We start from the raw sequence: 13,926 nt of genomic DNA, 5'->3' as shown, positions 1-13,926 counted from the left end.
GAAAAAATTCTGTCCAGCGAGCAAAATACCCAAAGTATAGTACTAGCGGATTATCAGCATGCTTTCTACTTCCCTTCGGGTCAATGCCACGGTCCTGCTCGAATGGGAAATCATATCCTCGTACCGATGAGAATTCGAACATCTTTCCGTTTTCTACATCGGAAGGGCAGAATATATCGCAGTGGTGGATAGAATTATAATATTGTATACTATTGATATAGAAGTAAATTGCGCTTGGCCGAATAGATAAATTGCTAACTCGTTAGATGGGATGAACAGGATGGAATCGCATGTAGCAAACTGCTTCGGTGCTTGATACTAGTTTCGAATGAATTGGAGTGGTCTGACTAAAAGCTTATCTCATCGGCATTGGTGTTTCCATGTCGTAATTGAACTTCAGTAGCTACACCAGGAGGATTTTTATACATCGATCCATTGAATGGATTCCTCTTCTGAGCATGCAAAAAGTATCATTAGCCATAAACGTAACAAGGATTGTCGTAGATTATCTGTTATATTGGTTTCTTCCAATCAGTTACCCCCATTGCTAACCATCTGAACAATGGCTGCTAAGTGCTTTCAAAATAAACTCGCACCTGTGTAAATATCCGAAATGAAAACTGAAAAACAAACAATACTACTCCGTTGGAACGATCCCACCCACTCTGTATGTGTAATCAATCGTTGTCGAACTGTGCAAACTATCTGCCCCTCTGCAAATCCAGCGCGCAGTATGGATACGTGATACAATTAATGTCCACCCATATATGTGAGTGCAATTGCAATTGCAATTGTTTGTGGGAGCTCCCTCTAGTGTAAAAACCTCTTAACGGTTCAGTCGGTTTGTTTTCACGGTTGCATTCTCTAGCACATGAAAGTCTGAATCGATGCACGAGACGCTGGAAGATGCATATAAAATATAAATTTAATTGAAATCGCCAGTGTAACTATGTAGACGCCGGAATTTGATGCAGGAGTCTTCACCATAGCTAATTGCCACGGCTCTCGATAAATCATCGATCATAGAATATAATTCGTCTAAAAATTTTTTATGGTTTCAAATGTCAGTTATCTAATATGAGAATAGTAAAAACATTGATAGGGGATATCAGGGAAAAATCGACATTTTGGGTAAAACCGACACCACCTAATTTTTTTTCAGTTAGGAGTAATTTTTTGCAAATTTTCTGATGTCCCTTGTACACATTTTTCATTTCTTACGTTTCATTTCTACTGCTACGGAAGTCGTTTTGCTGTCAAAACAAAGAACAAAACAGAATCGGTCAGCAAACAGGAGTTAGTCCGTGTAAAATTTCGCTTGTGGAATTTAAGTGTTCTAGTCGGAAAATTTTGATAAATTTGATGCTTTTGTGAGCCTAATTCATCTTAGATCATTGTTCAGAGTATTTTGTGAGACGGTAGGTGGTTTCGTTGCTTATCGATGCTCAAAAACTTTGTTTTGAAATTTCGAGTCCATTCGGGGTAACATCGACTCCTTCAGTCAGGGTAAAACCGACACCTGGTTTGTGTTTCACTGACAGGAACAATGCGTTCTTATTTTCTGTAGATACCTCGTGTTTATATTTGGAAGACAAAACGGCAGAGTTGGACTGATGGAATAGACACAACCAACGTTGAACAGAAAGGAGTTCGGCTCCTTTAAACCTATGTAACTGAGCCTGTAAAAATAAACGATTTAAATTAAAAAAAAACGTTGAACAGGTCTTTTCAACCGAAATCGTAGCAGAGCTAAAGGTATCTCTTCGCTCAATGCTCATTGGCACATCTCCCATGGATGCTTCGTCCCTGGAGCAGGAATCTGTCCATCACCTGCTAATTTTCCGTACAGGTCAAAAATCTATCTTTTCCTTTTTTTACGCATCGAAAACACAAAACGGTGTCCAAATGCTAGAATGACTGGATGACAGCAAATGGTCACGATGCCTTCCATTTAACATTACCAAAAAATCGGGAGGTAACACCATTCCCGAGATCCAAGGGGTGGTCGGCTCAGGGTCACCGGTCGGATCAACCTTTCCCTATATAGTAAAACCTGGTTTTGTGCGTTTTTTGGTGCGATTTTCTGTTTTTGTGCGGCTTATGAAAAGACGCATATTTTTCGTCCATTTAGTTTTTTTTCGATGGTTTATATGCATTCCAGTGTGAAAAAGCATATTTGCGTCTCAATTTTGCACTTCTGAAATCATTCCCCTCCTCTCATAAAATGCTCTAAGTTTTTCTAAGTTTTTGCATGACATAATTTCTAACAGCAACACGTTTCGTCATGCAACTAAAAGCACAAAACAGCCACGCGCAACCGAAAAGGCAAAATGTCCAATCGCAAAGCAGGGAAACAAAAAGAAATTGAACGGTGAATGGCGTGGATTTGAGTTATTTTCTTGGGGGAAACTTCTTTTATGCGGTCCCTATCTACCGCACAATTTTTTTTTTCAAAATGTGTACCGAACACGATTTTAATAAAGCTGCTGGTGAAGTTTTGCACGATTTTTTTTATGCGGCTTTTTTGTGCGGTCCCTATCACCAAAGGTTTTGCCTGTACATTTTTGAGGCTCAACTAGTATAAATATAAATAAAATAAATTAATAATTCAAAGCTACTGCACTGGAAATTGAATCATACATAACATGACATGTGTAATCAACGAGTGTTTTCATTTGAATGTTCATCGAATGTGAAATATTCTACACCCAGCTCTATTGCATAACATACACTCCTACCCGTCAAGCTGATTAAAGTCAGTTCCATACATCATAGTAGATCGCGCAGGTCATCTTGGTCACGCCTAATGATGTAATTAAACGAAACCGTTTCAATGTAAATAACGAGAACATTGTTCGCTATGATAATGTTGTTGATTTGTTCGTTTGTGTTGGATTCTCCTAGATGATTTTCATCGGAACAGTTTCGTCACATTACGTCACGTCACAAACATATTCAGAACAAGTACTAAGCTCAGCCGATCATTTCAGCCATCACGGAGCTGATGCATTATAAATAGTTACCATTGATCATTCTTCACTGAGTGCACTGATTCAATAATTTTACAACACATCAGAACGCAATCCTTAATACATAGCACACAATACTGAATTCACATTCGTTCGATACGGTGATTGAAACGTACAAATGTATGGATTTGTTCAAAATAACAAGATAAGAGGGTGTCTACGAGTCAGGCTGTAATTTTTCGGTAAATCTGCTCGAAATTGCGTTTCGGTCCCTTTCTTTACGCGTGGGTGTTCACGGAACCGCATTCTTACAGTGAGCTCCATGCAACAGGCAGCATCTCGTTATTTTATTGTTTGGAGGATAAATTGAATGAAGGTAAACATTTTGTTATGGTGATCCAATGGATCCCATCATATACAGGGGTTACCAAAAATGTGTAAACAACTATCTCTTCAATACAAAGGGTTATTCAGATTTCTATAACATACTAACAAAACAATACTAGTCTTTTTCGGAAGTATAACCGTTTGTTGATTGAAGAATTTGAATCTTCTATAGCATTTTTTAATCTCGCTTCCAGGGCTTGGAAATATTGAGCTTGTTAAGTAATATTGTTCGACCGCGAGTAATCGGTTTCCTATTTCATTAACCATAGAATTAAGGAAACAACTTGTTGATATATGCTAGTTGAAATATAGTTAAGAGTTTGGCTCCTTTAAACTTATGTAACTGAGCCTGTAAAAATAAACGGATTAATAAAAAAAATAAAAGTAATATTGAAAATATATTTTTATCAGTGAAACGCGTTTATTTTGCTTGTCGATGCTGCTGTCATTCATTCGACGGCAAACAAATTTACAACTGTGTTTATTCACATTCATTCTGTGCTATCTGAGCTTTCCTTAAAGCTCGAGTCATGAGAATTCATTCACATTCATTGTCATTGAAAAAATTTGTAAAAAAAAAATTTCGGAAAAATTCTGGCATAGCGGAATACCCATGAGATACGTTTATTCTCAATACTTTCCACCCATTTTTCAAAAATTTGATTATTAAAGAGAAATTGGCGATGACTTACATATAATTGAAAATCGTTTAGAACTGCAGAAAACTGCTCCTAGATCATATACAGTGGTAGACATTCGTTTAGCCGCACCCTATTTTTCCTCAATATTTTAAAAAATAAGTCAATTCTTTGTACAGTTTTGTTCATAAAAGACTATTATTGTTTATTTTCATCGAATTCATTCTAAAAAAAAGTATAAATTCACTTTTTGTTTTCTAAGTAATTCAAATATGTGGAATCAGAGTGGACATTCGTTTAGACGCATCCTAAAATGTTAATAAAAGAAAATTTGTGCGGCAAATTTCGAGTCCAATCGCTAGCTAAGATTTAGTATGTCAACCTCCATTTCGGATCACTTTGAAAACTCGATTTGGCATCGAATCAGACAGCTTTTAAAGTGTTGCCATATTGATTATAGCCCAACACTCCTGAATTACTGCCTTCAGACTGGAAATGTTGTCAAATTGTCATCCGTTTGCATAGACCATCTCGGCCAAGATTCTTCATAGGTTCTCTATGGGATTGCAATCGACTGCAAGCAGGTCATTCAAGAAGCGGAATGTCCTTCTCGGCAAACCATGCCTTCGATTGCTTGGAAACGTGGATCTATGCATAATCCTGCTGAAAAAACGACATCCTCGGTAGCGTTATTCTCAATATGGCCAATCAAAACGTCCTCCACATCTAATATTTATCTTGTAAATTGAACATTCCCAAGTATTTTTTTCCAAAAAAAACAGATAAAGGCTTGGTGATTATGCCAAAACTCGATGCCCTGCGGCTAAACGTATGTCTCGTGAAAAAAACACGTTTGAATGTTTATATCCACCGATGCCGCCTTGTGTGTGTTTGATTGTGACGCACGTCCTTTCAATAAAATTGACTTATATATACTACCACTACCGCAAATAAGTATCCCGATAAAAAGAACATTCCTAGTTGTTTTGTAAGTGTTTAAAGTTTTTTCAAGTGCGGCTAAACGAATGTCTATCACTGTATACTAGGGTGCCAATGAAAATGGTCATCTCGAGTTCAAAAAGTTACCCCATAAAAAATGTTCACCACTTCGAAAAAACACCCTATGCCAAATATCAGCTCAATCGGACTTAAGGGAAAGTGGCACAAAGCAGTCAAAGTTTGAGTTTTTTGAAAACCGAAAAATCTCGACGAATAATGCAATTTTAAGACATTTGGCATCAATTTTTTTTAAACCTCGATTTTCTGTGATTTTTCGTTTTTCAAAAAAAACTCAAATTTTAACGTTTGTGACACCAGTAAATGAAGTCCGAATGAGCTAATATTTTGCATAGGGAATATTATTGAGGACATTTGGCATCAAAAATTTTTTTTGGAAACCCCCGATTTCCTTTACTCTCCCCTTGGGTGATTTTTCGATTTTCAAAAAAACTCAAATTTTGACCGCTTTGCGCCACTTTCCCTTAAGTCCGATTGAGCTGATATTTGGCATAGGGTGTTTTTTGAGGTGGTGAACATTTTGTATAGGGTAACTTTTTGATATTTTAGGGTCGATTTTTTCCCATACATTCATTGGCACCCTACTGTATACCCTCAAAGAGGACATACTTTGTAATAATTATATGGAGATTTGAGAGCGGAAGTCGGTGGAAGTTTTTTTTAAAACGATGTCTAAAGTTGGAATTTTGATGTAATATATTTTTTTTTTGCAAGTTCAACTTTCCCGTTCCGGTCATCGCTCAGAAAATGATGACTGCTGATGACTGACGACTGATGAATGATGACTGCTGATGACTTTCCTCTGTATCCGAGCACTGTTCGTTTTTACAAAGTTCACACGCGAAAGTTACAGACCAGATACATATGTAATGTGCTAATGGAATCCCCCCGAATGTGTGTTTGTCGGCTGTTCCTTTCGTCTGCCGGATATTACATGCTTCGCGCTCAACTTCCTGTGAACTTATCTCTGGTCTCTGTGGTGAATTCGTTCGTACGCGCGATTTTATTTTCGTTGGAATTTGCTGAACAGCAATATGCTAGCTATGTTGCATATGGTATTTGTGCATACTTGCATGAATTGCGTGGTGTGGCCAACTGAGACGTGCCAAAAATAGATATTTGAGGTTAGAATTCCGAGGAAAACCGGGGACAGATCATGGAAATCATCTATCTCTTCCGCGTGTTCAATCATCGTTGTATTATTTATCTGACATTGAGTGACGATTTGAATCGAAATTGAAGTTGAATAATTCTCAGCGTCGTATCTTAAAGTGAAGGAAACATGTAATTCTCAATCGGTTTGCACTCAACGGGAGTGTATTTCATATATTTCGATATTTTGCAGAAACATATCCCGTCCCGTCCGTTTTGCTGATGGTGTTTTCCGTTTCATTTCACTGTTGGTGAGTGTGCTCGAGCAGAGCGATGTACTCTAATGCAGGCATTTACAGAGCACTTGAGTACTTCATTTCTAGTGCCGATCTCGTCGAGTGAAACGCTAGCAGAAATCGAACAACGGAATTCAATTAGAATCCGCTGCGAGACGTGGTTGTATTATGAGGCGCTTTACACGCTTTGATGAAGTTTCTCTACTGGATGCTGCTGCTTTTCTGGACGCAAGATGAAAGAGCATAATGCTCGTAATCTGACACAGTTTCACCACAATCGCTATTGTTCCCACGGTATGACATATATGGGACGCGCTAATGGAGGTTTAAATGCGAGTCAAATGATATTGATGCTAGGCAGTGCTTTTCATTTGTACTATTCTTACGGATCAGAGCAATTTCTGTACGGTCGGAAAATGCGTAATCAATTGCGTATAAACAGTTCAATGAATATATTGTATCGGCACCAGGGTTCTTGGTTTCCATATAGCAGAAAATTCATTACACTCATTTGATCATAAAAGTCGATAGTATCATAAAAACAATATTGGAATGGGATCGCCGATGTTGAACGATGTAACATTGGAAGGCTTCTTCTGATTTTCCCAAAAAGGCATTGCTTTGTAATAAAACGATTTCACGAAGGATTGCTGCTCTTTGCGAGCGAATCGCGTACAATGATTTTCTTGATATTTTCCAAGCTGCAATGGCTTTTCCCCCTTCAGTCAATCGAGATTGTACCGAACGAGGCAACTCACAATCCCACACAAACTGACTGACTGCGGTTACATGTTCCTTTGACGGGTTGAGGTCGTTACGCTAAGCAAAATATTCTGTATTTCTACAAAAAAAAACCCGTTTACAATATCCCGTTCATTAAACAAGAAACTTCAGAGGAGTAAATTAAATATTAAAAAAGTAAAAGTAAAAAGTTCCCTACAAATGAATATTTCAGAACACAGTGTGTGAGGGAAAGCGGGAAATCTTTGACCTATTTTCCGAGTATCCTGCATATCTAGATAGCAGTTCCAGTTCCCGCTAAATTCTGTACCCCAAAATATGCTTTCCCCTCTTATTTTGTTTTTATTTTCGCGTGGTTAAGATTGATTTATCCTCATATTTTCCCTATCCCCAAGCGGACAAACGCATCAGAGTGTGAACAGTATCATGAAACCGTGTGTTTGTGTTTGGGGAAACAAACATTGGAGATCATTCTCGCCCCTACACCCCCTCTGTTTAGCGGACGTATCGAAGTATGTCATCTTTCAGACACGCTGGTCGGTCGAAATCGGTATTCTAATAAGGGCAATGAAAGGCAACAACATCCAAACGGAATGGTAATACTGTCGGGGAAAATCAATTCCTGACTAACAGCCACCGCGTGGTCGCACAAACACGGCGGTGTAATTATAACTATGTTTTATTGTCGTCCCAATTTTGTACATAGGTACGATAACAATTAACCCAGATTTTCTGGTTGGTTTCCAAACGTTGGAGCAGACTACCCGACAGTGTGTCGAGGTGTCTGCTGTCGAAGCGTTTGCGGTGGCACCTGTCTCGCGGGTGAGGATGGTAAGGTTTCCCAGTAGTCGACTGGTTGAAACATTATTTACTGATTAGGTTTTTTTTGTAATTATGGCTAATTAGAAAAAAAAACTGGCTGACAACTACGGTTGACAATGTGAATCGTGAGGAATGATTGTGAATGCGGATGCTTTGGCTTTTGTTGCTGACGCTGAATAAGAAGGAATAACAATGGACATAACTCAATGCATTATTTTCTTTTTTCTTAGCGGTCAGCTTCCTTGAGTCCTCTTCTTTGAGATAAGCTTTCTTCCAACACATTTAATTTCAAGTGGTTAAGGAACGGAAGGCATCAATGAGCCTTAGGGCAGAGAACGAGGAATGTGAGCAGAATACTTTAAACGCTCGCGGATGAATGAGCAACAGTACACTGCGTTTCACAACTATAGAACCACACATTTTTTCTGAGTTTCCAGACATATGTAAGAAGTCGGTTGAATTGAAGTATATAGTGTAGAATACAATAACTATCTTCATTCATAAGACTGGCCATTTCAACTTTATTGTTGTGTTCAGGCGAGAGACATTCAAACAACTAAAATTCCAGTGTTTCATAGCTATAAACCAGATGGAAAAAAATCTCACTCTTTTACAAAATTAACGCCAATCAAACATGAATTACGATAAGTTTTTCATTCGTAGGTCATCTTTAGTTCTCAATCAGTTCAAATAACTCATTCGGGGTGGTTAGGACCAAGCTGCGCCATGTTGTAGTGTGTATCTCGTTCTACGCAGTGGATACTGCTCGTTTCAGTTCTTCACATCACTTGTACTGCTTGTAAGCTGCATCTATTATTCGTACGATCACTCCTCATAAGTTTTTGACAGTGTTTTGATCTGGTAAACAAGCTGACCATTCCAGAATCTGCCCTTATTCACCATAACCTTATAACCATGCTATGACCTTCTGGATTTTATGAATTGATGCCACATTACCCAATTATCACATTGTTCTTGATGCAAAAACAGCAGTAAATGATTCTGAAGTACTTCATTGCACTTCTGACTGTTCATTCGTGCTGATGGTAAACTATCTAAACCAGAGGTTTTTATGGTTTTTACATCAAGAACAATGAATTAATTGGGTAATTTGGCATCAATTCATAAAATCTAGAAGGTCATAGCATGGTTATAAAGTTATGGTGAATAAGGGCTTCAGATTCTGGAATGGTCAGCTTGTTTACCAAATCAAAACCCTGTCAGAAACTTATGAGGAGTGATCGGACGAATAGTAGATGCAGCTCACAAGCAGTATGATTCATTTAAAGATCTTAAACGAACAGTATCCTCTGCGTAGAAGGAGATACACACTACAATATGGCGCAGCATGGTCGTGTTATATGTTTTAATAGTTAAAATATTTGTATTATTATTTTCAATAGTTAAAATTTTTTCAAAGGTACATATGTGTTCTTCCTCATGTAAGAATTATGTTTTCTGAAGTTTAAATCGATCTCTTGCCTAGTTTCCACGGCCTCATAAAGGGTTGAAGCAAGACTGACGCTGCAATATGCTTCCCAATAGGGATCACACTGTTTTTTCCAGGTTTTCTTTTTTATTTATGTGGAATTACTGTATGACACGGATACTAGTGATATTTTTGTGTATCATTTTCACTTCCTCAACATCACAGAAACAAACGAACTTTCATTATTTTAGCGGTACCAAGACGATAGTTTGCTCTCCCAGTGACGATGTGTGTGATGTGGGAAAATAGTCTGCAATTAAGCAGCATTTCACCGCAAAAGCTACTGGTTTCGAAGACTCGGAGTACGATTTCTCTCTGGACCTTTATACCACTTTAATAATTAATATAAACCTCAGTAGTACTGTCATCTTTTAACAAACAATCGTAATACTTCATGAGCATTTTGAATAAAAATATCATGAAAACATGAGATTTTTTGACCAATGTTTTGTTTATATACACTTCATATTGAATGCAAATAATTGCGACACCAAAAATGGTCCGTGTTAAGTCAATCAGAAGAGCAGATTGGTGCTATAAGAGGTTTTCGTTGAGCATTCAAAACAATTTCGATACGATACAGAGCCACGGCTCATTTGTAAAGAACCATTGACTGTACGCTCGTTTTGACGAACCGCATTAAATAAGTGGCTCATGAGCGTTCGCTCATCTCTGATATGAGCTAATCAATGACGCGACGGACGTTATTTGCCGGTGATTTCTATATGAACGAATGGTGATAAATTTAAAAAAAATGAGAAACATAATGCTAGAAACGAATGAACTGAAAAGTTTAAAGCCTCTCAAATCCAAAAAAAGAAGAAGATGAAAAAAAACATATTTATTCCGTTACTCAGTATATTGTACGTAATTTATGAATACACATACATGAGACAATTCTAATTTTTTAATTTTTCATCAATATTATCTGTTACGTAACATAACACGCAACAAATGATTATTTACATAAGACTGTTTAGACTTATAGAACTTCTCCGTTTCTGAATGCGCAACGTAATATTTTAATATTTGAGTGATCCCATAAAGCTCATAAGTGGCCGCTTTGAGTCTCTGATATGATAGCACCTGAAATAGTATTCTTTATTTTATTGTTTCGGATATTATATCCTAGCATGTCGTGTACATTTTGCGTGCATTTGACTCCTCCCCCACATCTTACGTGTACCAAACTATTCCAATAGTTCATATAAACTAAGGTCTTAAGGTTCTGTGCTATATGGAAACATGGTAGAGGTTTGAGCTCTAGACTAGAGAACTGATTTATTTCACATAGCTTCACATTTTTATATCCGGCAAGAAACATTGGTTATTTACCCGTTTCGCCACACGCGGATTTCCTATATTTATATTAGTCAGCTGCTAATCCTTTATTCACCCTTCTTATAACCATTATCTTTGTTATATGACTACCCACCTTCTTCTATGGTTGTATACCTGGTGGGTCTGAATACACCCAGGTTTTGTTTTACGCGGGGCATACGTACCTCGTAAAAAACCGCCTAAAAACAGTGTTAATTAGAAAATTCGCGTAAAAAAAATCGTAAAAACCCTTGTAAAAAACCGCGTAAAAAACCTGGGTGTATAGGGATCTTTACTTATATAATTCCTAATTTAGTGTTTCATAAATCAGTTGTAGATTCATGAAACACTTTAAAGGGCGCGGATTGCGTTAGGGGGGTATTCTAGTGTAGAGGTACGAATTTCGGATGTTTTTTCGAGCTCCGAAAAAAATAAAACAAAGATTATTTTCACTATCCTATGTATCCATTGTAACTAATTTTGAACGGGAAAATATATTCATAATTGGAATAGTTTTAGATTGATAAAGTGAGAAGGTCAAAAAAAATGTTGTACCGTGGCGTACATGATTCCAGTCCTTCTGGTTATCAGGAACAAAAACATCGAACAGATTCTGAATTAGTAAAGATGCCGCTATTGCATGAACCTCGGACAAGTCAAAAACACGTTTTATTACAAAATGGCTGTTGAAGAGAGAAATGCTGTTTTAAACATGTTTTTTACGCTTCCAGATTTTTTCAAAATTGTGAAATTAAAAAATTATAATTTTTTATTGATTAATGCGATGCATACAGATTGTATTCATATGAATTCGGCATAAATCGGTTCAGTAGAACTTGAGTTATCGTGTACACCATTTTGAAAAAAAAAACTAGTTCCGAGAAAAACGCGTTTGAAGTTAATTGTTACAGCCGTACTATATTAGATACCGCATCACTAAAATGGCTATAGCTCGGTAAATAATGGGATTTATGAAAAATCCAGTCTAGGGTATATTATTGAATGCCTAAACATCAGAAATATGATGAATAAAAAAGTTTTTTTTCAAATTTCTAGACTAGAATACTGCCTTAAGGTGAATGTGGAACGAATCCATTGTAGTAGTCAAGGTAAAACCACGTGTTTTTATGGGGTAACAGTATTAGTGAGGTGGTATGAATACTTAAAAATGAATTTTCTGCTTTATCCTCATTTTTTGTTCAATAACTCAACGACAATTTTTAATTTGCTTATTCTTTATTTTGTTTCGAAAAACGTGATATAATCGAAACATTTACAGTGATAAAATCGAGAGTGATATAAGCGAGACGTGATAAAAATGCCCAGTGATATAATCGAGACGTTACTGTATTTCCCCCTTCTAAGTGCACGTAGAACGAACACTGCATTTACATTTTGAACAATCTACTATCGCGCGCCTGATTCGCTGTGGTATATAAGTACCTCGCCGCTGCATTAGTTGCTCGTTGTCAACAATAGAAATGCACAGAATAAAAGTTTGAGAATATAGGAATACTTTCAATTTTCGTTAATTTAAACTAATTACGGACTAGGGAATCATAATGTATAACATGTCAAAAAAGATTCAGAGAATTTTCGATTCAATTGATATATCAAAATTTGTTCGCAGCAAAAAACGATTTTATATAGACGGAACATGTTTTCTGATTTAGCATCCTTACTGTAGTCCTACATCTACAATCTGGTAAATCCATCAAGAAATGACTGCATAATCCACTAAGAAACAATTTTACGTCCGGCGACACCATAGTGGTTACGTGCGCATAGTAATTCAGTGGCCGGTGACAACCCCTCTAGTATCGTTTGCATTCTGTTGGTGTTTTGCTTTGGTAACAATAACTTTCACATGTCAACAAGTTTTATATTCATATAAGTAGGGAAGATGGGGGAATACGGACATGTTAAGAAGAACTTCAATTATATCGAAACTCATGTTTCCTCGAACTTAAATGCAGTTTCTTGCAAATCAATATGCTGTTTTCGAATTAATCGGCCAAATGTTTTTTTTTACTGAAATTAAAATAGACCGAAAAGTAGAACTATTTTTTAAAATGATAGCCCGCATGGAATTATAGTGGGGGAAATATGGAAAGGTTTTTAATATTTACGTATGTATATCTTTGAAATTTCATGAAAGTAGGGGAACAGGATTGAGAACAGGGCCCGAAATCTTCGAAGATGAAAAATGAAGACCGAGAGTAGAGTCGGCAGCTTCGCTTCGACTAGAATTGTTCCGGCAGTCGCCAGCAACAAAAAGTGACTTGACTAGAAAATGAATTGACTAGCGTTGATATGATAGAATGGTGACCGGAATAAATCGCCACAGTAAACAACTGCAACAGAAACAACCGCTTAGAAAAAGTGTAGTAGGCTAGAAATATTTGGCGCGGGAAAAACATCATGTGCCTCACATTTCTATTATAAATTTATTCTCTTGTTCTCGTTTTTCGAAATTTATTCTGAGGACAATGTAATGGGGACGAAGTCCCCATTTGGCGAGGATAAGGAATCGAGGCGGCCCATGCCGCCAAGATGACGCAATCCGAGTCCACCGCCGACCCGCCGTCGGAAGCGGCGGTGTCTCGCACGCAAACCTGGGATCCACTGATTGCCCGGTTAGTTTGAAACATAGGATACGATCCTTTAGCAATGTCCGACCGAGCTCTAGCGAGCGTCGGACGGTATACGTCTGCCCGGGGCGTTACGTTTGCCTGGGGCGATACGTTTGCCCGGTTAATTCTTGTTTTGAAATACAATACCGCGCCACAATATTTATAGCCTACTACACATTTTATAAGCGGTGGTTTCTGTTGCAGTCGTTTTCTGTGGCGATTTATTCCGGGAACCGATAGAATAAAGACAGCCCTAAATCGGACAATTCCTTCCTCGAGTTTTGCTCTTATCAACATATTCGGTAATCCATTTTAGAAGATAGAAGATAAGATATTTCGTTAAAGATTAGATTTAGAAGATAAAGATATTTCGTTAGCGCAAACATCAAATGGATTAACAACGCTCGTCACTATGTAATTGTAGAACATATGGGAATTTAGATTTTCCGAATTTTCCCTTTTTCCTTCAGACTTTTCCGAAAATTTTCAATTGTCATGTTTGATTGGAATATTTTTGGTTGA

The 13,926-nt window shown here is 37.4% G+C and overlaps 2 protein-coding genes across 9 annotated transcripts in view; both read left to right on the top strand.

The window, feature by feature from the left end:
* The window catches only part of LOC129767366 (reactive oxygen species modulator 1), a 327,366-nt gene extending 313,738 nt beyond the window's left edge, over nucleotides 1-13,628 (top strand). Inside the window, exon 3 of the mRNA XM_055768154.1 lies at nucleotides 13,095-13,628. The gene's annotated coding sequence lies outside the window, so the exon portion shown is untranslated. The remainder of the gene's footprint in view (nucleotides 1-13,094) is intronic.
* The window catches only part of LOC129767354 (speract receptor), a 116,000-nt gene that overhangs the window by 24,339 nt on the left and 77,735 nt on the right, over nucleotides 1-13,926 (top strand). The gene's annotated exons all lie outside the window — the stretch shown is intronic.

The sequence above is a fragment of the Toxorhynchites rutilus genome, chromosome 2, assembly GCF_029784135.1.
Source record: "Toxorhynchites rutilus septentrionalis strain SRP chromosome 2, ASM2978413v1, whole genome shotgun sequence".
NCBI classification, from domain to species: Eukaryota; Metazoa; Arthropoda; class Insecta; order Diptera; family Culicidae; genus Toxorhynchites; species Toxorhynchites rutilus.
The sequence above is the reverse complement of the archived record's forward strand: the minus strand, read 5'-3'. Positions and strand labels throughout refer to the sequence as shown.